This window comes from Felis catus, chromosome D1 (genome assembly GCF_018350175.1).
Source record: "Felis catus isolate Fca126 chromosome D1, F.catus_Fca126_mat1.0, whole genome shotgun sequence".
Lineage (NCBI taxonomy): Eukaryota > Metazoa > Chordata > Mammalia > Carnivora > Felidae > Felis > Felis catus.
In genome coordinates this window covers 586,548-612,765 of record NC_058377.1, presented here as the reverse complement: position 1 = coordinate 612,765, position 26,218 = coordinate 586,548, and the positions used below count along the sequence as shown (strand labels likewise).

Genomic DNA, 26,218 nt, shown 5'->3' with positions numbered 1-26,218 from the left:
AAATTAATGAGAGGAATTTAAAGCAGTAGGTGGTCATTGTAAAAGTAAATTGCTACTTTAAGCTTAATAGTAGAAAGATGTACTTGCTGGAATCTCTCTATGTATATATGTATTTATTCATTTTTTGAGCCTCAACGGACCATTCTTTTATCGTCACCATTGCCGGTGACATTAATATCCTTTTTAGCAAGGCTCTGGCTCCTGATACATTATTCTGTTGGGCCAATCAATGGAATATTATATACATATAAAAACCAAGTAAGTAAGAAGAAAATTAAAAAAATTAATAACCATTTACAGAACATTTTTTTCTGCATATTTAACCATCAGTTATTTAGAACAAGTCAGGATCTTCCCAAGCAGCTGCTTTAAGAGATTATGCCACTCAGTGCTATAGAGCAGGTATATTTGTGTTCAGAAATCTCTACTACCACAAGCCACGTGGCAGACTGAGTCCAAGACTTTCAACTGTATCACAGTAAAACCCTTGTCCATACCCTTTAACATGACTGGTACCTATTCATGAATAACATACTGAGTGTGCCAAGGTTTTTCCCTCATTAGATCCTAATAATTAGATAAATTACTATGGGGCACCTGGGTGGCTCAGTTGGTTATGTGTCTGACTTCTGATTTCGGCTCAGGTCATGATCTTACGGTTTGTGAATTCGAGCCCCACGTCAGGCTCCTCACTGACCGTGTGGAGCCTACTTGGGATTCTCTCTCCCTCTCTCTCTCTGCCCCACTCCCACTTGCATGTACACACTCTCTCTCTCAAAATAAGTAAACAAACAAAAAAATTAAATATATTACTATGACATACTATGACTATTTCCTGTTAAAATATCAACTTATTAAGGAGTTTAGTTAAAATGATTTTCAATACAAAGTATCTTAGTGCAACAAGATCACTTTAGAAAGTAATAAAAAATATAAATGTACAATGGCTTAAGTGGAAAAATTAGATTAGTTTGTCAGTCTCTGTTTCTCCAGGTATATTTTAAGCATTTTGAGATGAGGGATAGTGATTTTCACCAATTTCGAATTCAAGCACTCAGCAAATACTTAGTGAAAGCCAATTATTCATCAAATTTATAATATAGAAATATCACCCTAAAACAAAATAGACACTTGGAAGAGGGTGCAGTAGGAGGACCCTAAGTTCACCTCGCCCTATGGATATGACCAGATGACACGCACATCAGGGTGAATAACCTGGACAATAACCAAAGACCTGGCAGAGCAAATTCTACAACTAAAGGTAGAGAATGTTTGGTTTTGAAAGTGAGGGGGGATGAATTTTGTGATTTCTTAAACCAGCAGGACTTAACATCTGGAACTTAAAAAACTCAGTAGGTTTGGCTCTGGGAGAACCCAGAGGGTCTTAGGAAGCTGATCCCCCATCCTTAGAGACAGCACAACAAACAGTCTCCGGAGATACAGCATAGAAGCATCAGTTTGAAAAATGCCTGAGGCAGATGAGAGGGAGAGTGATTTACTCACTTCAGAGCATGTCTAGGAGAGACCCTCTGGGAACAAAGGAGCTGGCAGGTGCCATTTCCCCCCCATCTCCCACCATAAACATGCAGCTACCTGCAGGAACCAGCAGCGCCAACGCTCACTACCTAACTTGATAACACCAAGCCCCAACCTCTGTGCTTCGGTGCATCTGCCCTTTCAGTCAGGCTTGTCTCGGTCCCAGGGCTGCAGGTCCTATCCTCCAGAAGACCTGCATAAACCTGGCCAAAGCACATCTCCTGACTGGTGCCTTTCGCAGGGCCTTGGTTCTGGCAGTAGCCGTGGTGGCAGGTCTCATTGCATAAGCAGACCAGAACACACGTTAAAACACATCGCACCCAGCTGGGGACCAAACACTGCCCACAAAAGGCAAAGAAAGCCTCTAAAGACAGCTAGCCTGAAGGAAAAAAGAGGCCAGGACTCAACAGCAGAACACATGCAACACATATAGGAGACACTACCTGGAGCTCCAGGTTCTGGGGAACAGGGGACACTGCACTGCAGGGCACTACAGGCCTTCTTTTCCTAAGACCATTACTTTCAAGAGCAGGAAATGTAGCTGACCTTAACACACAGAAACAGATACAGAAAGTTACACAAAATGAGGAGACAGAGGACTATGTCCCAAATGAAAGAACAGGACAAAACCATAGCAAGAGACCTAAGCACAACAGATATAAGTAACGTGCCTGATAGAATTTAAAATAATGATCATAAATATACTCACTGGACTGGAGAAAAAAGGGGAGGACATCAGTGAGACCCTTAACAGAGAGTTAAAAAAGAACCAATCAGAGATGAAGAACACAACACATGAAATTAAAAACACTTGATGGAATAAATAGCAGGCTAGAAGAAGCAGAGGAAATGTATTAATGACCTAGGAGACAGTAATGGCAAGTATTCAAGCTCAGCAGGTGAGAAAGAAAAAAATATGCAAACTGAGAACAGTTTCAGGGAACTCAGTGACTCCATCAAGCACAATAACACCCACATTACAGGGATCCCAGGAAAAGAAGAGAGAGAAAAGGGGGCAGAAAATGTATTTGAAGAAATAATAGCTGGAAACTTCTGTAATCTAGGGAAGGAAACAGACATCCAGATCCAGGAGGCACAGAGATATCCCCAACCAAATCAACCCAAGGAAGTCCACAGCAAGACACACAGTAATTAAAATGGCAAAAAGTAGTGATAAAGAAAAGAATTTAACAGCAGCAAGAGACAAGAAGACAGATACATATAAGGGAAACCCCACCATGCTATCAGTGGATTTTTCAGTAGAAACTTCATAGGCCAGAAGGGAGAGGGAGGATATATTCAAAGTGCTGAAAGGGAAAAATCTACAGCCAAGAGTACTCTGTCCAGCAAGGCTATCATTCAGAATAGAAGGAGAGATAAAGAGTTTCCCAGACAAAAAAATACTAAAGGAGTTTATGACCACTAACTAGTCCTACAAGAAATATGAAAGGGGATTCTTTGAGTGGAAAAGAAAGACCATAAGTGAGAGTATGAAAAGTAGAAACGCAAAAGTATAAAAATAAGTATTCCTGAAAAAAATCAAAGGATCCATAAAATAAAAGGATGTAAAATATGACACCATATACCTAAATTGTGGGGTGGGGGTGGGGAATAATAAGTGGGTTAAACTTAAGTGACCATCAAATACAGATTGCTATATGTAGAAGAAGTTATATACAAATCTAATGGTAACCACAAACCAAAAACCAGTAATAGATATGCAAAGAATAAAGAAAAAGGAATCCAAGTATACCACTAAAGGAAGCCAACAAACCATGAAAGAGAGCAAGACAAGACAGGGTCAGAGAAAAACTACAAAAACAACCATGAATATATAACAAAATGGCAATAAATATAGCTGTCAACAACTACTTTGAATGTAAATGGGCTAAACACTCAAAAGACACAGGGTGACAGAGTGGATAAAAAAAATAACACCCATCTATACGCTGCCTACAAGAGATTCACTTCAGACCTAAAGACGCCTGCAGATTGAAAGTGAGGGGATGGAAAAAAACATCTACCATGCAAATGGAAACGAAAAGAAAGCCAGGGTAGCAACACTTATATTGGGCAAGCTAGATATTAAAACAAAGACTGTAACAAGAGACAAAGAAGGACATTATATTTTAATGAAGGGGACAATCCAACAAGAAGATCTAATATATGTAAATATTTATGCACCTAACAGAAGCACCCAAATACATAGTCAATAACAAACATAAATGAAATACTTGATAGTTATGCCACTACAGTAGAGGATTTACCACCCCATTTACATCACTGGACAGATCATCTGAACAGAAAATCAACAAAGAAACAATGGATTCGAAAGACACTCTGGACCAGATGGATTTAACAGATATATTCAGAACATTTCATCATAAGACAGCAGAATACACATTCTTTTCAAGTGCACGTGGAACATTCTCCAGAAAGATCACATACTAGGCCTCAAAACAAATCTCAACAAATTGAAAAAGATCAAAGTTATACCATACATCTTTTCTGACCATGATGATGTGAAACTAGAAATCAACCACAAGAAAAATCTGGAAAGAGCACAAATACATGGAGGTTATAAACAGCATGCTATTGAACAATGAATGGTTCAACCAAGAAATCAAAGAAGAAATGGAAGCTTACATGGAGACAAATGAAAATGAAAATACAATCATCTAAAACCTTTGGGATGCAGAAGTAGTTCTAAGAGGGAAGCATATAGGAATACAGACCTAGCTGAAAAAGCAAGAAAAGTCTCAAATAAACAACATAACCTTACACCTAAAGAAGCTAGAAAAAAGAACAAACAAAATGTAAAACCAGCAGAAGGAGGGAAATATTAAAAAATTAGAGCAGAAATAAATGGAACAGAAACTTAAAAAAAAAATACAACATATCAATGAGAGCAGGAAACTGTTCTTTGAAAAGACTGACAAAATGAAGATGTATTCACTTTTGGTTCTTTCAGGTGCTCAAAGGATGTTAAGCTGGAGATACCCTGCTCTGATCCCTATGACCCATGTGTAGATCCATGTAGGAGTAGGAGAGACACCTGGCTTGACTTTGCTTAACAAATTTGAGCTCTTTGGAAGTGTAAATTTCCCTAAATGTACATATATCTTTTACTTTCCTTTCACACATTAAGTTTTTGGGCACACTTTTTGGAAAGGAGACAACTTATGTAGACTTAGAATTTGTTGCTGCAAATTTGACAGAAAACAGAGGAAAAGTGCATTTATCAGAGGAGTACACATATAGTAGGAAGACAAAAACATTAAGAAATAGAACTTGGGGAATTCCTCTTTATTCTTTAAACTTAAAAAAAATCGTATTTTTTTTTTTCAGTGAAGTAAATTTGGAAAATGGTAGAAGGTAGGAAAAATTACCTATATATCTACAACCTCAAACGCAACCATTTTAACGTGGCTTTGTATAGGGGCACCTGGGTGGCTCAGTAGGTTAAGTGTCTCACTTTAGCTCAGGTCATGATCTCGCAGTTCCTGGGTTTGAGCCCCATGTCGGTCTCTGTGCTGACAGCTCGGAGCCCGGAGCCTGCTTCAGATTCTGTGTGTGTGTGTCTCTCTCTGTGCCCTTCCCCCCCCCCCCCCCCACTCATGCTCTGTCTCTTTCTCTCTCAAAAATAAATAACATTAAAAATTTTTTAAGTAGCTTCTAGCATTTTCTTCTAGCACTTTCCCCCTACATTGAAAGATTTTTTTTGATATTTAACTCCATATGGAGTGTGGGCAATAATATGTAAGGAACAGATGGAGGAAGGGGAGCCTCTGAAGACAACAGGGAGGTTAAGAGAGCAGAAGCAGGTAAAGAACTGGTAGAGAGTGTCACTGGAGAAGCTAAGGAAAAAATTTCAGCTGGTCAATACTGCCAGGACTGCTACTGAAAATGCTTTTATTGGATAAGTAGGAAGACTTCAGTGATCTTAGGTAGAGCAATTTTATGTAAAAGATGACTGTAAGGCTCCATTTAGAGTCACTTAAATCTGCAGCCTATCTTCATTAAAATAAATATACCTTCAGCACATACTGTTTTGTTCAGTCATAAAATGCACGAACATCCAAAGAGACTAACGGCCTACTGAAGAACCATAAACAAAAACTATAGAGAAGATGAATACATTACAAATCTTTGCCAGAAAAAAAACCAAAAACACCGCAAATAATACATAATACTAGTTAACCATTTCATGCCTACCATTGCCTCAATTTTTCTGGATATTATTTTAAGTTTCTGTATATGTTCTCAAGGGAGAACACCACTTTGTGGACATAGTGGTTCTGAAGGAGAGCTCCGCAGATCCTTTGTTCATCATGTAAATCACACGAAACCAGGAATAATGTTTTTCATCGCAAATCAAACTGTCAGATTAAAAAAAACACTAATGTATAATTTTAAAGTGCATTAACACATAGGAATTTTATTACAAGGCACAGACTGATGAGTTTTTCGATTCCACTCTTCAAAGTGTGGAAAACTTTAATTTATTAATTTGATTAACATGTTCTCATCTCTTTGGGTTAAAAAAACCCTTGATAACAAGCTAAGAACCTCAACTACAGGATTTCATTACCTCTTTGATTCTTGCTTTGAAGATATACTAATTGCTTCTTGTCCTTTTCTTGTTTAAAAAAGACCAAGAACACTTTTATAAGTGAGCGCATTTTACTCATTTTTTCATAATCCATATTTTATTATCATATGCACTGTGCAGATTTATTCCCCTGGCCATACTAGGGAGTATTCCAACCTCCATATCACTATGACCCCAACATCTCTCTCAGATGGAAAAAAGACAATTGGACAGGTTATTAATTGTGCATGACTCAGAAACAAAACAAAAACCAAAAGATGCTTGTGATGCTTGATACTTTTCCCTAAATAACGTTTTCCTGGTACATACATTTTTCCAACTATTTGCTTTATTATATATTTTGAAAATACTTCAACCATTTGAAGCAAAATTGGAAAACATGTTGTTTTCTCAAATATAGGTATGTGAGTCTAAGGTGCTTGGACTGGCTGGAATGGAGGAAAAGCATAGATATGTAGTATGAACTTGCCTTTTTAAGAAATTGATGACTTTTTTGCCTTGATGACACATTTATAATTTTGTCATTTATGTTATTTTTAGAAAACAACAGGAGCTGGAAAACTATTAAGAATATGGAGACTCATGACTAAGGTGGTGGTCTGTGGGCCTATCAAGGAAGATGATATCGGGGTACTTTGGGAATGCATCCCACTTGTCTAGCTTCACGAAGGGTACAGAAGTAAAAGGTTATAATAGGGTTATAATAGTTTTTTTTTTCCTTCCCTTCCCTCCCCTCCCCTTCCCTTTCTTTTCCTTTCTTTCTGCCTTCAATGACTCAATCTTTAAAGAGTACTACCCTACTATCATTTGAGAGTTTTAGGTACATACATTATTTTATAAAAAACAAAAATAAATTTTAGAACTAAGTTCTCTAGAAGTTGAGGAAAGAGAGATCAGTGCATATGAGAGTGTTTCTCAAACTTCATTACGGTGGCTTATCTTCACTTGGATCTAGATTCCAGAGGGATGAGTAGACGCATTGGTGAGAGGGAGGCAGGGCACACAGGCTGAAAACAGACTCTGCTGACTCACTGCTCCTCTCTCACCCATTGCTGCCGACCATGGGCAGCTGGTCGATGTCCTTTCATGTTAAAGTGGGCAGAGTGTTTTTCTGCCATCATCCCAAGCCCTGACTGTAGGTTTTTGTTCCAAGAAAGTGGTGGGATTTTGAGTGTGGAATTGACATAAGCCTATATATAAATGGAATAGTGTTAAAGAGGTGGAAGCCCATGCCATTGAAATTGCTTTTGCTCTTCGGGTATGTGCATTTTCACAAATGATGCTGACATCTATTACAAACATTTCTAAATACATATTTAAATATATTTTGTATAAATAGATATGGTCAAGACATTGTGATGAAAGTTATTATCTGGTGGCTGGTGATAATACTTCTTACCAGTTTTTTACCTCTCTGAAAGTTTCTATAAATTAAGGATGAAATTTTTAAAAACTACCAGGGAAAGTGATGTCAGCAAACAAGATGGAGTGGGTAACTCCAAAAGCCCATCCCTCATAGAAATAACAAAAAATAAAGCAAAAACTCTCAGAAGCAATTCTGTCAGAACTCTGGAAAACAGCCAAAGGTTGACAGAAAGCAAGCAAATGTGGTACAAAAAAGGTGGTGGTGGGGAGTGCAACTTACACATAAGGAAAACTTTGTGGAATTTTGCTTGCTCTTGTCTCACTTCCCTTCCTGGCCTAGTGATGATCTTGAAGATAGCAGCCTGAGTTCCCAGGGTAGACTCCAGTCTCTGGTTCTGGAAGCAGAAAAGATAATATCCTCAAAGAACTGTGTTTTGTCTGTTTTGACCCATCTGGAGACTATCTGAAGGGCTGGTGTAGGGTGGTTGCTTCTGTTCCACCTGACTTCGAGCTCTGTCACAGTGAAAGAGTGGCTATGTAGAGGGCATTCCTTGGAAACACTGTAAGGCAAATGAACAAATGTGCTACTTCTGGGGCAGAGACTGAATTTGAGGCAAAACAAACAAACAAACAAATCAACACAAAACACCTGACACTCCAACAGTCTAGAAAGAGAAACTGGGGAGAGAGTTTCTTTGGGAGATTAGGGTATTGCAAAGTGTCTGCATACACCAGGGAATCTAGAAAGCCATGTGCATGCCCAGGGCAGAATGCATGCCCAGAAAGACCAGAGAACACCTGGAGCTTTCACCTCTCACAAAGTGCAGGCTAATGCAGAGCTGTAAATAGCCTGGCTACACACTAAACTTAGACAACTAATCTGCAAACGTTGGGAGAGGCTCTTTTTTCTTTCATTTCCTTTCCTATCTCTTTCAGCCTTTCCCTTTCCTTCCTCTCATTTAGGTATTCGAGACAACTTCCACAACACTAGCTGACTACAAGCCAAAAGAACAGAGAGACTTCAGAGACTACACCCAACAAAGAATACAGACTTTACAAAAATAGTTTAGAAAAATAATAAAAGAAACAAACCACTACAACCACAACAAGCAAAAATAAAATAAAATAAATTACCTGAGGAGGGGGAAGAATCTGATTTTTAGTTATCATAATATTCAAATATCCAGTTTTTCACAAAAATATGTGGTATGCAGAGAAAAGTAGAAAAGTATAGCCTATTCATGGAGGAAGTCAACAGAGACTGTCCTTTAGGAAGCACAGACAGTGGTCATATGAAGCAAAGATTTTAAACCAACTGACTTATTAGGTTAAAAGAGCTAAAGGAAACCATGGGCAAAGAGATAGAGGAAACCAGTAAAATGATGTCTCAACAAATAGAGAATATCAATAAAGATACAGAAAATATAAAAAGGACCCCAACAGAAATTCTGGACCTAAAAAGTACAGAAACATAAATGAAGAATTCAATAGTAGGTTTCAATAGCATATTTGAGTAGGTAGAAGAAAGAACCAACAAACTTGAAGACAGATCAACTAAAATTATGCAGGGTGGGGAGAAGAAAGAAGGAATGGAAAAAGATAGGCCTTTTGGATATCATCAAGCATGCAAACATACTCATCATAGGAGTCCCAAGAGACAGGACATAGAGAAGGGGACAGAAAGAATATCTGAAGTATAATGGTCCCTAACTCCCTCAATTTGAACAAAAATCTGCATATCCAAGAAGCTCAACAAACTCCGAGGAGGACAAACACAAGGATAACCATACTGAGACACATTAAAATCAAACTGCTGAAAGTCAAAGGCAGAGAGTCTTGAGAGCAATGCGATAAGAAAGGCATTACATATGAGTGATTCTCAAGATTAACAGCTGATTTCTCAGCACAATCCACGGAATCTGAAGGCATGGAATGACATATATAAAGTGCTGAAAGAAAAAAAAAACCTGCCAACCAAAAATTGTATATCCAGCAAAACTATACTTGAAAAATGAAGGAGAAACTAGGACATTTCTCGATAAACAAAAGCTGAAGTGGTTCATCACTAGTAGACCTGCCCTATCGGAATACTAAAGGGAGTTCTTCAGATGAAAATGAACTTGAAGCCATACAAAGAAATAAGGAACACTGGTAAAATCAAATACATAGGTAAATACAAGAGATAGCATAACTGTTTTATTGTATTTTTGGTTTGTAACTCTGCTTTCCCCCCGTATGACTTAAAAGACAAATGCATAAGACATAAATTATCATCTATGCTAATGGTTACACGACATACAAAGATTAATTCATGATGACAATGCCATAAAGGGGTGGGATAGAGCTGTATAGGGCCAGAGTTATAGCAGCCCTGGTTATAGAGGATAACCAGTAAGAAAATAACTAGAAATTATACATAAAATAAAATAATCAAAATGATACATTATAAAAAACAACTAAACACAAAAGAAGGCAATAATGAAGGAACTAAGGAACAAAAGATGAAATATAGAAAACAAACAAAAATGTCAGAAGTCCTTCCTTGGTAGTAACCACTTTAAATGTAAATGAACTAACTCCAATTAAAAGTCAAAGATTGGCAGAATGGGTTAAAAATATTATCCAGCTATATCCTATCCTGCCTTAGATCCAGCATTAATACCAAAGCCAGATGATGGTATCATTAGAAAAGAAAACTAGAGACCAACATTCCTTATGAACATATGGGTAAAAATCCTCAATAAAGTTGAATCAGGCAGCATGTTACAATCATTATACACTGTGACCAAATGAGATGTATTCAAAATTCAAGTGAGGCTCAATATATGAAAATCAATATAATATACCACATTAATACAATTAAGAAAAAAAACACCACATGGTCACCTCAATTCATGTAAGAAAACATTTTACAAAATTCAGCAGCATTCCATGATAAAGATAGCTTGACCAACTTGGAGGAAGGAAAATTCCTCAATCTCACAAAGAGAATTTATGGAAAATCCACAGCTAACATAATGAATGGTTAGAGTCTGAAAGCAGTCCTCATAAGATGAGGAAGAAGACAAGAATGCCCATGTTTGCCACTTCAGCATGGCATTATACTGGACATTCTAGCCAGAGCAGTTAGGCAAGCAAAAGAAAAAAAGACATACAAATCGGAGAGGAAGAAGTAAGGCTACCTTTCTCCACAGATGACATGATCTTATATATATAAAATCCTAAATACTCTACAAAATACAATTACAGCTAATAAACAAATTCTAAAAAACTGCAGATCAGTACACAAAAATCAGTTTATTTCCATACACTAGCAACGAATTATCCAAAGACAAAATTAAGAAAACTTTCACTTACAATAGCATCCAAAATAAATAGGTATAAATAAATATAATCAAGGTTAGAGACCTAAATAAATGGAGACAACTTATCTTAATGGATTGGAAGACTTAATATTATTAGAATAGCAGTATTACCCAATGTGATCTACAGATTCAATGTAATCTCTATCAGAATTCCAATAGTCTTTTTTTTTCTCTCAAGAAATAGGAAAGCCAAATTTCAAATTCACATGGTATTGAAAGGAGCCAAAACAATTTTGAAAAAGAACAAAGTTGGAGGACTCCCACTACCTGATTTCAAAACTTAATAAAAAGCTACTGTAATCAAAACGGTGTGGTGCTGACATAAAGATAGACATGAAGATCTATTGAACAGGATAAAAAGCCCAGAGATAAATCTTCACACATACAGTTAATTGACTTGCAACAGCAGTGCCAAGACCACTGTAAAGGAAACGGATAGTTTCCTCAACAGATGACGCTGGGACAACCGGGTAGTCATGTGTTGAGGAATGAAGTTGCACTCCTACCTCATACTATATAAAATAACTCAAAAGGGATAAACAACCTAAATGTAGGAGCTAATGTTATAAAACTCTTAGAAGAAGAGGTAAGCTTCATGACCATGGATTTGGCAATGAATTCTTAGATAATTCAAAAGCATAAACAACAAAAGAAAAAGCAAATAAACTAAATGCCATGAAAATTAAAAACTTTTGTGCATGAAAGGACATTATCAAGAAAGTGAAAAGATAACTTTGGGCAAAGAAGCCGAATAGACATATATCTAAAGAAAATACATGAATGGCCAACAAGTATATGACAGGATGCTTAACATCATTAGTCATTAGGTAAATGCAAATTAAAACCACAATGAAATATCACTTCACACCCACTGGGTTGGCTACACTACTACTACTACTACTACTACTACAAAAGATGAAATTAACAAATGTTGACAAGGATGTGGAGAAATTGGAACCTGTGCACACTGCTAGTAGGAATGTAAAATGGTGCGGCCACTATGGAAAATCATTTAGTGGTTCCTGAAAAAGTTAAACATAGAATTACCATATGACCCAGCAATGCCACCCTTAGGCATATTCGCCACCCCAAAATTGAAAAGAGGTACTCAAACAAAATCTTGTACAGGAATCTTCACAGCAGTACTTTTCACAATAGCCAAGAGATGGAAAGAATCAAATGTCCATTAGTGGATGAATGGATAACCAACGTGGTAAGTATATACAATGGGTTATTATTTGGCAATAAAAAAGAATGAAGTATCTGTATATGTTATAATGTAGGTGAATCTCAGAACCATCGTGCTTAAGTGAAAGAAGCCAGACACAGAAGGTCTTAGAATGCATGGCTCCATTTACATGAACTATCCAGAACAGGTAAATCCACAGAGACAATAAATAGGTTGATGGTTGCCAGGGGCTGGGGGAAGGGAAGAACAAGGAGTGCTTGCTTACTGGGTTCGGGGTTTTCTTTTTGGCTGATGAAATGTTTTGGAACTTGGAATGGGTAGTCACACAATGTTATGAATGCACTAAATGCCATTTCAAAATGGATTTTATGTTATGAAAATTTCACCTCAATAAAAAAGCACTGGACCCTGTGTTTCAGGCAAAATGAAAAAAGAAAATAGGGAAATTGAATTATTTTGATTAGCACTGTAATTAAAATTATGCTATTCAGATAAAGGGCACATGTGGTCATTCTGCTATTATTTCTTACGACTTTATTGAATGTCTAATTATCTCAAAAGTTTAATTAAAAAGACTGCTGGAGTTTGTTGAAAAGCTGAGAGATGGTTTTATACTGGAGATATAATCAGTAGATACTCAGGACATAGTCCATTTATCTATTTTCTATTTGTTTAATTGGCACATACTACCTAATATATATTAGGCACAGTGCTAAGTGCTTTACAAATATTAACTCAGTGAATTGCTATTTCTAATAGCCACTTCCTGGAGCAGGTCCCCAGTGCCTGCAACAGCGCTCAGCAGTGGTAAGCTGGTAAGCGCTAAACTGACAAAGTGCTTAACGGTTAGATGACACTTTTTCCAAGTTGCTCTCACTGCCTTTGATTCGTATCTAAATTTCACATCTAGATGACACTAGACTTGAAGGTATTTGTTGTCTTTGGCCTCTCCTGAAAGCAGAGGCTGAGACCAGAAGCTGGGAGCAGGTCCTCTGACTGGGAGGGGGCCCATGAGCTAGGCAGAAAGGAAGACCCACATCATGAGGAGTCCCTGAAGTCGAGGCCGGCGCAGTTTTGCAAAAACGTCTGAGAAACATAGGGAATGCTGCCTGGGACTGTGCATCTAAAGGGCACTTCTCTGCCTGGTCCCACGCCCCGCTGGTTATCGTGGCTCTGGCCATCACTGCCCCACCCTCCTGGGCTGTGCTGTGCAGGGCTGAGCAAGCTCTCTGCCTCTGAAGAGGACTTGGTGTGCACAAGTGGAGACGAGATGCCTTAGATGGGGTGCTGGCAACTGGCCCAGACCGGTCATCCCAGCTGCAGCTGTGGGGACGAGACACAGGGCAGTGGCATCTGCTATACCTGATGGGTAGTAATTTAGTTAAGAGTTTTTAAAGGATGATCGAAGGAAACACCATAAATTAAATGCACAAATATAGCTATTATGAACTGAGCCATGAGATATCTAGAAGCCAGCATTCATTTTCAGAGAAAAGATCACAGCCTCAATGGGTCGAAATATTCATGGTGAGGGCCACCACATGTACACAACATGTACCCGTGGGTCATGAAACCTGCTGCTGTCAGCCACCTTCTCCCCTGCCCCCAGGCTCAAGCTCATGGCTGACTCACGTGTCTGTGTTTACTGAAAGGCAGCTCACACATTCCCATAAATGGTCTGTGCTTCTCGAGAAAAAGGCTTTTCTTTCACTATCATTGGTGGTGGTATTGTGATTGCTCAAAGTTTAATGGAAGGATTATGATGGTTTATACTCTGGTATCATTACTGGGCTGTGACCCACCTGGAGTTTGTAACACCACATTCTCTCAGAAATCAGTCACAGGACATGGGATTTTTGAAAGAAAATGAACACACATCTTTATCAAAGGGCATATCGGTGCAGAGGGAAAGCTGTGTCTATTTTTGAACGTGAGCCTTTTTCCCACTTATTTTTAATCACGGAGTACTTCTCCCTGAATATAAAAAGTAGGAAGTAATTAATTTGCCGTAGAAAACTCCCTAAAGATCTCTGTTGTCCTTTTTTTTTTTTACCTCCCAAACGACTGGACCTAAGGGAGGAAGAGGTGATGGTTCTCCTGTGGGGGTAAATGTCTCATGGTTCATGGGAGCGGGTGGGAAGTTGTCCCAGCTGGGGATAAAAATCATGGGGGTGAATTGGGGGTGGAATACGATCTAGCAACTCCGAAAGTGAAGTAATCTGGAATACGGCATGCTCATGGACATGGGCAGGAAAGGGCATTTGGGTGTGCTGGGGTGTGTTACCTGGGGAGCCCCTGTACATTCTTTACCTCTGACTACAGAGCAGGAGCCTAGCCTGAGTGCAGGAGACGCCATTCTCCCCAAAGTAAGAACAGTGTTGATTTGCGATATTTCAAGTGGAGTGGATCCGTCCAGGCAAGTTGTGAGAGCAGCAAGCCAACTGATGTTATCCCAATGGACTTTAGAACATTTTCTTGAATAATTATAGGAAAATTTGGCCTGTTAGGGCCACACGGACTCACAGGAACACAGAAGCATCCTAGACTATCCTTAAAGGATTAAAAAAAGTGAGAGAAATCATCAGTTACCAATGTCTGCTTTCTCAAACCTAGGTGGCAGATCAGATCGTGCCACTTTTTCTTCTTTTTTTAAACAACTTTGTTGAGATGATCTCACTTATGTGTGGAATCTAAAATAGTCAAGCTCGTAGAGGCAGAGGGGGTAGGTAAGGGATGAGGAGATGGTCGAAGGGTACCAATTTCGGTAATGCAAGATGAATAAGTTATGAAGATCTAATGCACAGCATGATGGCCACTGTTAACAATACTGGACACTTAAAACTTGCTAAGAAGTAGATGATGCTTCCTTTTTTTAAAAAAAATTTTATATGTCTTTATTTTGAAAGAGAGAGAGAGAGAGGGAGGGAGGGGGGGACAGACAGCACAAGTGGGGAACATGCAAAGAGAAGGAGCGAGAATCCCAAGCAGACTCCACACTGTCAGCACAGAGCCCAATGGGGAGGCTCAGACTCACGAACCTTGAGATCATGACCTGGACCAAAGTCAGCCACTTAACCTACTGAGCCACCTAGGTGCCCCTGAAGTCAGTTCTGAAGGCCACAGTATCTACACTGTAAGTGGGAAGCCATACACTATAACGTGGTGATTAATTCAAGTCACACAAAAAAACATTTATCAAGTGTCTGTGGTGTGAGATGCCCTGTGCTAAATGCTGTGAGCTAACAAGGTGGAAAGGCAGTGATTCATCTGCTAAGGCTGCCATGACAGAGGACCATGGACTGGGGGCTGAAGCAACAGAAATTACTTTCCCACAGTCTGGAGGCTGGAGATCTGAGGTCGAGGTGTTTGCAGGGCTCCTGGGGCCTGAAGGCAGGGTCTGTTCCAGGCCCCTCTCCTTGGCTCACACGTGGTAATTTTCTCCATTATTTTCCACACCATCTTCCCTCTGTTCATGTTTGTCTAAATTTCCTCCTCTTATAAAGATATGAATCATACTGATGTGGCACTGGGGTAAAGTAGCCCAAAGCCACTGGAGTGTCAGGAAGGACAGGCCATGCGGGGTCTTTCTGATGATGCTAATGATTCTGGTGTCTATCCTACCCCAAAAGGCAGCCATCAAATGGATTTAAGTGTATCATGCGGTGCCTGGGTGCACCCATGCACACGCTTCTGTCCTGGGTATGACAGGAACGGGTGTGATTTTTGGAAAGGTCACTCTGACCGCAGTGTGATGAATTTGTTGAGGGGAAGCTGAACTGCTTGTCAGAAGATGCACTGGAGTTACTGCAGTGGAGGCGCATGGAGGCAGTGGTGGTGGGGCCCACGTGGCCTCCTGCTATGTCGCTGTGAGCATGTCTATTGCAGCGACCCTGAGATCTGAATCATGGCCCTACTAACAGGCACAGGCACCAGGGTCCCCGGAGCAAAGGCCGTCTCCAGGTGTGGAGAAGGGAACGTAAAACGACAGCCTGTAATACACTGTTGGGTCAGAAAGCAAAGAAGTGCTCAAGAATCTACGGCGGTGCGTTAAAATGATCCAGAGGCCAAGGAGTTCCTCCTGGTGAGACGTGAGGCAATCTGAGCAACAAAATCATAACAGTGTAATGGATTATCCCACACTGAAGGCAGAACCAGAATCTGTGACTACAGCAGTAAAGCTGTGTGTTCAGGGAAAACTCTTGCAGCTACTAAATGTAGAATGAGTGATAGAATTAGAAAATCATTATTTTGCAAAACCTATGTAATAATTAATTCAAACTAGATTTTTCAATGGACGCTAGATTCACTGCAATAACGGCACAGTCAGTGTCAAACATCACCCCACAGATTACTTTTTAATTACAAACAGAAAGCAATTATCTTCACAGGAGTGTTGTGGTAATGCTAACCTCATCAAGTGATCAGATTTAGCATCATTAATATTGGAACAAAACTGACATTATATTTTCCCTGCAGTGATGTAAACATCTTTTGAGACACACAAAATCATCTAAACGACATTTTTTGCCAAAAATATTTAACTTGCATCTAAAAGTGAGGAAACCATCAGACAAATCCTGATGGAGATACGTTTTGCTAGGCAAATTACCAGAACTCCTCCGAAATGCCAATGTCATGAAGAATTTAGAAAGTGTGTTTGGGGGGGGGTCCCCATCTATATTAAAGAAGACTAAGGGGGCATGACCATCACACCAAATGCATAATCCACTGGCTGAATCCATGGGGAAAACAGGTATAAAGGACCCTTCTCTAGGTAAAGGTTACACAAGTGCTTGTTGTATTATTTTTATCAAGTTTCCATTAGTTTCAAATTTAGGAAAGTAAAGAAACTAAAACAAAATCAAGGAAAGGGCAACAGCTAAAGTCCACACCTGCACCCATTATAGAATAGCATTTGTACCTCATAACCAAGGCACACGCAGGATAAATGTATTATAAATGTTGTCCTAATTAGTATTAAGTGTGTTTCATTGTTAGATATAGCCTTTCCCCAAATTATTTTCCTATAGTCCCCTTCTTTTGATTTTGCTCTTACCGTGCAATGCTCCACACTCCTAAATTTTCACTATAGCTTGAACACAAGTGTTTCTCTGATTGATGTCAGGCACTGTGCCAGGTGCTGAGACACAAAAATAAATCATATAAATGAAAAGTGTTTTGTGCCCCACAGGAATTTATAGGCTATGAAGGAAGAGAACAGAACACAGATAAACTACAATGCCTTCAGAACCTTAACACAAACTCATTCATTTACACTGATTCATTCTTACGAGCTTCAGTCTAAAACAGTGCCAACCATCATTACCAGCAGCCAATGCAGGTTATCTTGGATTTCTTTTTTTTTTTTTTTTTTTAAGATTTTGTTTTTGGGGCGCCTGGGTGGCGCAGTTGGTTGAGCGTCTGACTTCAGCCAGGTCACGATCTTGCGGTCCGTGGGTTCGAGCCCCGCGTCAGGCTCTGGGCTGATGGCTCGGAGCCTGGAGCCTGTTTCCGATTCTGTGTCTCCCTCTCTCTCTGCCCCTCCCCCGTTCATGCTCTGTCTCTCTCTGTCCCAAAAATAAATAAAATAAAACGTTGAAAAAAAAAATTAAAAAAAAAAAAAAAAAGATTTTGTTTTTAAGTATTCCCTACACCCAATGTGGGGCTTGAAACCATGACCCTGAGATCAAGAGTTGCACACTTCCCCCAAGTGAGCCAGCCAAGCGCCCCTATGACTTCTTAGAACCAAGTCACAGGAAAGGAGAAAAAGTGTCAGCACCATTTAAAACTAAGGCTTAGGAAAACTTAAGACCAGAATGTGGTTGCAAGTCCTCTGACTTTGAGGGAGATGACAGTGGCCCAAGAAGGACACACAGGCTGGGCCGATGGGCCAGATGTGCTGGAGGAACACAGGAAGACACTCTCTGCTCTGCAGTTCGGAGTCCTGACTCAGACCTTGATCTGTACCTGCAGAAATATACGCCGCTGCCTTTTCTAAGGTGACTACTCTTTCGCTCTCTCCTTCCTGCACCAACATTTAATTTTATAGTTAATTATGAAGTACTAAAATCATATGAAAAAGTCAAGAGAAAGTTTAACAGAAATTCATGACCACCACGTAGATTTTAGAAAGTATAACATGTCTATGTAATGAAATGATACAGAAGTGAAAGCCTTCTCATTCCCATGCTGTTCACTCTCTCCAGTCCCAGAGGCAACCCTGAAGTTAGTATATATTTTCCCCTTCCATGTTTTTACTTTTTGGTATTATTTTTAATAAGGTTCATGTACATGAAGTTAATATTGTTGCTTTCTGGGTCTTCATAAGTCATTAGAATAAACACACATGATTTGTAGCCTACTGAACTTGTATTTTCTAACCTGATTTTATTCACTATTTTCAGTATTTATCTTGTCAAGATGTGTAAATCTTCTTCACTCTTTTTACAGATGCATGGGTCTCAATTCTAATAAAAAGCCATGCTTTGTTCATTCCCTTGCTCTCTCTAGGTCTTGAGAGCGCTGTGTCCTTTTCTGCACCTTTCTCCCCGGTAGGGAGGCTGAGTTCTTCAAAACACACCACCTCTGCTCTTTGACATCTGGTTGGATTCAGCAAATAGGAAGCGTCAGCTGGAGAGCAGTGTGTAGAAGCAGAATGAGATCGTGGTATTTACTGTTTATTCCCTGGGAGGCCATGGGTTTGTTCAGGCGGTCTTCCCCATGGCTATGGCTCTCACCGGGCACTGGAGACATAACACAACACTCTTCTGCTCCTGCAGGCTGCTTAAGGTAACAGATTCCCATCATTGCCAGTCCCTGGCGCCTTATCACCTCTTGTTACATTCTTAATCTTGCTCATGCCTTCATCAAGAGACTTTTCTTAAAATTCTTATCAATTATCCATTTGAGTGTGCCATTTACTTTTCTGCCATGACCCCAACTAATGAAGCTGGTAATAAATAAACATACATGAGCCAGTGGGCTTCCAATATGTCAGCAATGACTAGCAAGCAGTGCAGAAAACATCTCAGGTGCTAACGCAAATCTTTATTGTTACATAGGTGGGTATATATTGTGCAATGTGTGTATGTCTGTTTACATGAACCTATTTGCTTTTCTATATTGCCTTTCTATACTTCACTTTTTTAAAAATTTTATGTTTATTTATTTTCAGAGAGAGAGAGAGAGAGAGAGAGAGAGAGAGCGCGCGCATGTGTGCATGTGAGTGGGGGAAAGGCAGAGAGAGAGGGAGAGAGAATCCCACACAGGCTTTGGGCTGTCAGCACAGAGCCTGACACAGGACTTGATCCCACGAACTGTGAAATCATGACCTGAGCCGAAATCAAGAGTCAGACAGTTAACTAAGCCATCCAGGTGCCCCTACTCTATTCTTTAATATTATATTAGCAAGATGGATTTGAAAAAATATACCATGGGCCCTAAAAGATAGAAGTGATTAAATTATGCTGTATACCACATTCCTGAATGGAAATGCTAAGTGTTATAAAAGACAACTCATATATTAATTTATAATGTAATGCTTGTAAAAATTCCATTAGAATAGTATTTTGAATAAAAAAAATTTTAATGTTTATTTATTTTTGAGAGAGGTCTACCAGAGGCCCTACACACAGGTGATGAACTCTAAGCACACTAGGAAAACATCGACCATGTAGGCCTGGAACTATCAGTTTCAGTAAGAGTGCTCTAAGATCTCTGAAAATGTACATTTTGCACGTGTCTATACAAGTTATATTTCTGGATGTGGAGTTTTTGTGTCAAAGGGCATATACTTTTTAAAAAATACTGTCTGGGGCGCCTGGGTGGCTTGGTCGGTTGGGCGACCGACTTCGGCTCAGGTCGTGATCTCGCGGTCCGTGAGTTCGAGCCCCGCGTCGGGCTCTGTGCTGACAGCTCAGAGCCTGGAGCCTGTTTCAGATTCTGTGTCTCCCTCTCTCTCTGACCTTCCCCCATTCATGCTCTGTCTCTCTCTGTCTCTAAAATGAATAAACGTTAAAAAAAAATTTTTTTTTAAATTTAAAAAAAAAAATAAAAAATACCGTCAAAATGCCTTTAAATTTTTTTAATTAAAAAAAATTCTTACAACACCCAGTGCTCATCCCAAAAGGTGCCCTCCTCAATACCCATCACCCAGTATGGAAACCAATTTGTCAATATATTTCATATAAAAAAAATAAATAAAAAATAGAAACTTAAAAATTCTTAATGCTTATTTGTGTGTGTGTGTGTGTGTGTGTGTGTGTGAGAGAGAGAGAGAGAGAGAGAGAGAGACAGAGCATGAGGGGAGAGGGGAGGGACAGAGAGAAAGGGAGACACAGAATCTGGAGCAGGCTCCGGGCTCTGAGCTGTCAGCACAGAGCCTGATGTGGGGCTTGGACTCACGAACCGCGAGATCATGACCTGAGCTGAAGTTGGACGATTAACTGACTGAACCACCCACCAGGAGACCCCAATATGCCTTTATAAAGTTAATCCAAGGGGCACCTGGCTGGCTCAGTCAGTGGAGTGTGTGACTCTTGATCTCAGAATACTCAGTTTAAGCACTGATTGGGTGTAGAGATTACTTAAAAAATAAAAAAGAAAAAGAAAAATAAATTTTTATTAAAAAAAGTTAATCCAGTTTAAACTCTAATCAATAATATATAAAAGGGGTAGTTTCTAGAAAACCTCCCCAATCCTAAGCATTTTGATTTCCTCTTTGCCTTCAACAAGACTAGGAGTACCATATTATCACCTTTGAACTTTATTCTAAGATTCTAGGTAGTTTTATAACCCCTATTGTTCACTAGCATTGTGTGTGTGTGTGTGAATTTGTGTGAGGTCTGTATGTTAAGCTGATATGACTTTGTCATATTATACTTTCTAAAATTTTCTTTAAAAGCTAACCTTCGGAGTTTGATGTGTCCTGCCCACAGATGCAAGAGTCTGTCTCCACTACCTAGTCTCCTCTTAAAGCTGACTACAGGTAATTACATTATGTCAAATCACTGCTTAGATTTCAGAGCCCATGCTGCAGCTTTGCCCAGAGGAAAGTGGTGTATTTCATTAATAAATAGATTAAAAGGAGGACTGTTATTCTTAAGCAAACATGCCAACTTTATGGTTGAAAAGTAATAAATTGAAGTATGTCAAAGTCTAAGTTGACAATTTAAAAAGCCTATGCCTAGAATATTCCATCTCTACAAATCAGCTTTGTTCAGGGATTCAAGAGGAACCAGACTAAATTGAAAAACATGTTTCAGTCTTATTATCCTCCAGACTGATACATCCAGAAGTGGAACTGTTAGATCATATGGTGGGTCTATTTTTAATTTTTTAAGGAGACCCTGTGCCGGGTTCCATAATGGCAGCACCAGTTAGGATACATGTTTGTTTTTCACTCATGTAATGGTTGCTGGATAATTGATCTTCCATGTGTTTTAGGAACCCAGATTCTTTCTGCCTGGTGGCTTCACCATCCCTAGGAACTCAAAGTCCTTTGCTGGATCCCTATATCCATCCAGGAGATGAGGAAGAAGGTGCATGTTAAGGATCATTGAGAGGATTCTGACGCCAGGCTCAAAAATAATTTGCATTTATTTTGTCCTTATTTAATTGTCCAGATCCAGTTGTTTGTTCCTGTCCTCTGTCTTGCAGTTTTCAGAGGCTGGAAAATACAGACAGTACACTGCCCAAGGAAACAGAGACTTCCTTAACACTGCATCCTCAATGTCCAGAAGAGTGATAAGTGTTAGAAGAAATGGAAATATTTGCTAAGTGAATGTTTTAATGAGTTGATGAGTGTGTGAATGAATGAATGAATGAATGAGTCAATCAGTCTACGTCAGGACAGTAGGAAAAATCATGTCAAAGCAGGAAGTAGTAAGCAATGGAGGTCTTAGTGATATTAAAATCAATGCTGACAAGTTTAACTAGAAGTAAGACAAAAGTTCTAGAGCAGATGCTTCTTTGGTCATGTAGAGGAACATGAGAGAGTTTGAGGATGCACTTAAGTATATACCATTTTTGAAGACAAAGTTTCAGATAATATAATGAGGTTATGCATTCAATATTATATAGCATACAGAATTTTAAAAAACTGTCTTTTTATTGGAATGGGATATTGGGAAAATTCTTAGCCATAAAGTCATTGTTTTGTCTATATTATTTAAAGCATTTTTACTTTAAAACTTTAAAAGTAAATACATTCTTTTATAAGATTACCCTTGTGAATTTTGAAAATTTATGGGATAGCTGTTTTGAAGGTATGTTTCTTTCAATTGATTTATAAATATTTTAGTAGGGCACCTGGGTATCTCAGTCAGTTGAGTGTCCAACAATTGGTTTTGGCTTAGGTCATGATCCTAGAATTGTGGGATTGAACCCCGTATTGGGCTCTGTGCTGAGTGTGGAGCCTGCTTAAAATTCTCTCTTTCTCTCTCCCTCCGCTGCTGCCCTGCTTGCACTCTTGCTCTCTCTCTCTCCAGTAAAAAATAAAAAAAATAAACACTTTCTTATCTTTTATTGACTAGTGGACTCATTTAAAATTCATTATACCAGACTCAAAGGTTGAAGTTGAGAGAAGTCAAATTTCCTCTAACTTGGTATTTTGTAATAGAAGTTAGTATTTGATTGCTAAAGAAATGGGGAAGCAGAGAGAACCAGCCTCTGGAGTCAGAAGCCCAGACCCTACCACATCTCAGCCAGGGGTCCATGGCTGTGTGTACCTGCTCCTGGCCCCTCCCCCCTTTTTTTATCACTAGAATGAGGACGACACTCTCCTGCTGGCCCTACATTGAGTGGGATCAGAGATGCGAACAAGTTAGCAGTTTGCTGGTTGGCTAGTTGTGGGCTCTTGTGCCTTCGTCCCTCCCTACAAGTGATGGTGTTCTTCAGACAGAGAATAAGAGTGGGCCTTTGGAGATGGCTTAGCACTGGCTTCTATTAGGCAACAGGCGTGCAGGATGGGGAGCAACTTTCTGTTTAGTGGTCCTGATGTAGGGCTGATGGGGAGACTGTAGTCTCTTCCAGGTCCTGGGAAGAGAGCACGTGGGTTGGGCCAGCTCTCCAAATTCTCATGTAAATCTCCCCCACCATGCAGTGTCCGCATCTCCTATTCCTACTTTCTTGTAAGTCAAGTAAGAATTCGGCACTGCAACACAATAAAGATTTTTATGATTTTGTTCTCTATTAAGTCATCTTCCCCGTGACAAATCAACAGCAATTTTACCTTCAAAAATCTTTTTAAGTTGATTTATTTTGAGAGAGAGCACGCATGTGAGTGGGGAGGGGTAGAGAGAGAAGAGAGAATCTCAAGCAGGCTTGGCGCTGTCAGCACAGAACCCGATGTGAGGCTCGAACTTATGAACTGTGAGATCATGGCCTGGGCTGAAAGCCAGTCAGATGCTCAATCAGCTGAGCCATCAGGACTCACCTCAAAATTTTTTTTATTGAGTTTTTCTAAAGTACTCACAGAGTTGTTCAGAGAAACGATTTTCTTTTCACGCTGATAGTTCACCGTTTACCTAATATTTAATGAAATTATATGTTAATTACACAGTAAGTACAACCTGCATAAATGTGTTTGGAAAGAAGTCAGTCATTCTCGTTTGGCACAGGACTTGAGGGGGCTGCAGAGCAGGCACATGGGAGGGATGTCCAACCGCCTCAGAGAGCACCTGTGAGCTTTACAGCAAGAAAGTAAGCTTGCGATTAGTCCACGGAGCAGGTGAAGTGGAGTTGATGAAGAGAGCATATCCAAACTGAACCACAGACTGCTACAGGTTTTCTCTCACAGAAAGTATGAAGTGAATATCAATATGAAATGTGGCTACTTCTATGCAGTGCTCAATGTTCAGAATAAAATTAGACATCAACATCAGCTAGGCAGATGTTTTACTTTGTAAAGACATAATTTCAATGCTTGAATATTTCAGTTTTCATCTGAATGTTCCTCTTTTTTTTTTTTTGACCATGCCACTTCATTTTTGATGCTAAATAAATACTTGTTTGGTTTTCCAAAGTGAGCTCAGTGAAGTATTATCACGGTTTTGTGATCTTCAGTAGCTGTGTAACACGGGGTTTTATTCACAACACAACTAGCTTACGTGGTAAACAGAACAGATCTGTGTGTTTTCCCACATGACGGCTGGACGACATTCTCAGGTAAAACATGACTGACCGTGTACAAAGTAAGCAACACGAAAAAGTTTAATATCAAAGAAAATTAGCCAAGGAGTTCAACCAGTTCAGACACACCCAAAAGACATGGTGGCTCAGTAGGCTAAGCCTCTGACCCTTGGCTGCAGCTCAGGTCATGATCTCACAGTTCATGGGACTGAGTCTCATGTGGCGCTCTGTGCTGACAGCTCGGAACCTGCTTGGGATTCTCTCTCTCTCCATCTCTGCCCCTCTCCACTCACTCTCTTTCTCTCAAAAAATAAACTTAAAAAATAAAAGAATATATAGTGCACTGCTTCCAGTAAATGAAAATACCTGTTTCTGCAGTGTGCTTCAGCCTCCTCTTCAGTATCGTCTAGCACCTTCCTCCTCAGGGCTCCTCTGTGCTGTTCAGTTAGAACATTCCCGACACCTTACTTGACATTGTCTACATCCAGGATAACACAACACAGTCTGCACATTAGCTTGGTTGTGCCACTTTCTTCTTACGGAGTGGCAGTTGCAGTTGGTAAGGACAAAACAAATGCAATTCCGTGCCACCAAATTGGAGATTATTGGAGTTTTCTAAAGCTTTCAGGTTTGGTGTAATTTCTGAGATAGGATATGCCTGTCTTCTAAATGGTACTTTTTTGGATTTTAGAAAATGTGTTATTCAAAATAAATGACAACTTTATTTAAAAAATAAAACGGGGGGCGCCTGGGTGGCGCAGTCGGTTAAGCGGCCGACTTCAGCCAGGTCACGATCTCGCGGTCCGTGAGTTCGAGCCCCGCGTCAGGCTCTGGGCTGATGGCTCGGAGCCTGGAGCCTGTTTCCGATTCTGTGTCTCCCTCTCTCTCTGCCCCTCGCCCGTTCTTGCTCTGCCTTTCTCTGTCCCAAAAATAAATAAAAACGTTGAAAAAAGGAAAAAAAAAATAAAAAAAAATAATAAAACGGGATATTAAAAAAAATGTTTTAATATTTATTTTTTGAGCGTGAGGGATAGAGAGAGCGTGAGAAGTGGTGGGGCAGGGAGAGAGGGAGACACAGAATCCAAAGCTGTCAGCACAGAGCCTGATGTGGGGCTCAAACCCATGAGCTGTGAGATCATGACCTGAGCCAAAGCTGGACGCTCAACTGACTGAGCCACCCAGGCGCCCCTAAAGTGAGATATTTAAAACATTTAGGTTTTGTCTAAGTAGTAGTTGTTGGAACAGAATCCTTTGACCTAAAGATATTCCTTACGGTTTTGAGATGAAAGCTACATGTATACATAAAATAATCCAAGGAGCATAGGAGTGTATTTTAATTTGATGTGGGATGGGGAAGGCCTCTTGAGATAATAGGAAAACATAAAAAAAAAGATATTTCAACTACATAAAATTAAACATCTCTGTATACAAAACCCGATACAGGCAATCAAAATGTGAGCTACCAATTTGGAAAAGGACAAATTATAGCAAAAACTAACGCAAATATATAATGTATCCTTACAGGTAAAGAAAAATATCTTTGAGTACTTCACTATAAGAATATTCTAATTCACTAAAAATCAAAACAATAATATTCAAAATAATGTTACCAAATTTTTATTTTTGGATTTGGTATAAAGCTTAAAAAATTATGATGCCCAGTGCCGTGAAGGTAAAGTAAGGTTTGTACTCTGTGAACTGCCTGGGTCAGTGTATATCAGTACCTGCTTCCTGCAGGGCAATATGGGGCAAGCTGCAGACATCTTAAAAATATTCATACCTTTCACCAAGTAATTCCGTTTTTAGGAAACCGTGTTTAAGAAACTGGAATATATACAAGATTTAGTTAAGATGCTATTTACTTCAGCACTATTTATAATATAACATCATTTAACTAACCTGGAATCTAACAAGAAGGTATAAGATTAATCATGATATATCTATATGATGGAATATTATGCCATGTATTTAACTAACTTAATAGATTAAAATATTCATGGCATATTTTGAACGAATACAAAG

General features: G+C 39.4%; 1 long non-coding RNA gene across 4 annotated transcripts in view; it reads right to left on the bottom strand.

The window, feature by feature from the left end:
• Nucleotides 1–24,953, bottom strand: part of LOC123380302 — a 60,710-nt gene extending 35,757 nt beyond the window's left edge. For 2 of the 4 annotated variants that reach the window (XR_006585834.1, XR_006585833.1), the window contains exon 1: nucleotides 23,541–24,952. This is a non-coding gene — a long non-coding RNA (uncharacterized LOC123380302). Of the gene's footprint in view, nucleotides 1–7,793; nucleotides 11,763–23,540 lie in introns of those variants that run through there. The other 2 variants (XR_006585836.1, XR_006585835.1) reach the window with 2 other exon arrangements.
• Nucleotides 24,954–26,218: the final 1,265 nt, after the last annotated feature.